Here is a 282-nt window from a genome sequence, read left to right on the forward strand (position 1 = left end):
GGAGGTGGGCAGGTGGCCCCGGGGGCCGGGGACTCGGGGATGGAGGTGGGCAGGAGGCACCGGGGGCCGGGGACTTGGGGACGGAAGTGGATGGGTGGCCCCGGGGGCTGGGGACTGGGGGACGGAGGTGGGCAGGTGGCCCCGGGGGCCGGGGATTCGGGGATGGAAGTGGGCGGGTGGCCCTAGGGGCCGGGGACTCGGGGATGGAAGTGGGCGGGTGGCCCCAGGGACCGGGGACTCGGGGACGGAAGTGGGTGGGTGGCCCCGTGGGCTGGGGACTCG

General features: G+C 77.3%; 1 protein-coding gene across 1 annotated transcript in view; it reads left to right on the forward strand.

Annotated features, from left to right (window-relative positions):
* The window catches only part of LOC117871849 (NFX1-type zinc finger-containing protein 1-like), a 44,342-nt gene that overhangs the window by 672 nt on the left and 43,388 nt on the right, over positions 1–282 (forward strand). The window lies entirely within an intron of this gene.

Source organism: Trachemys scripta, chromosome 2 (genome assembly GCF_013100865.1).
Source record: "Trachemys scripta elegans isolate TJP31775 chromosome 2, CAS_Tse_1.0, whole genome shotgun sequence".
Classification (NCBI taxonomy): domain Eukaryota; kingdom Metazoa; phylum Chordata; order Testudines; family Emydidae; genus Trachemys; species Trachemys scripta.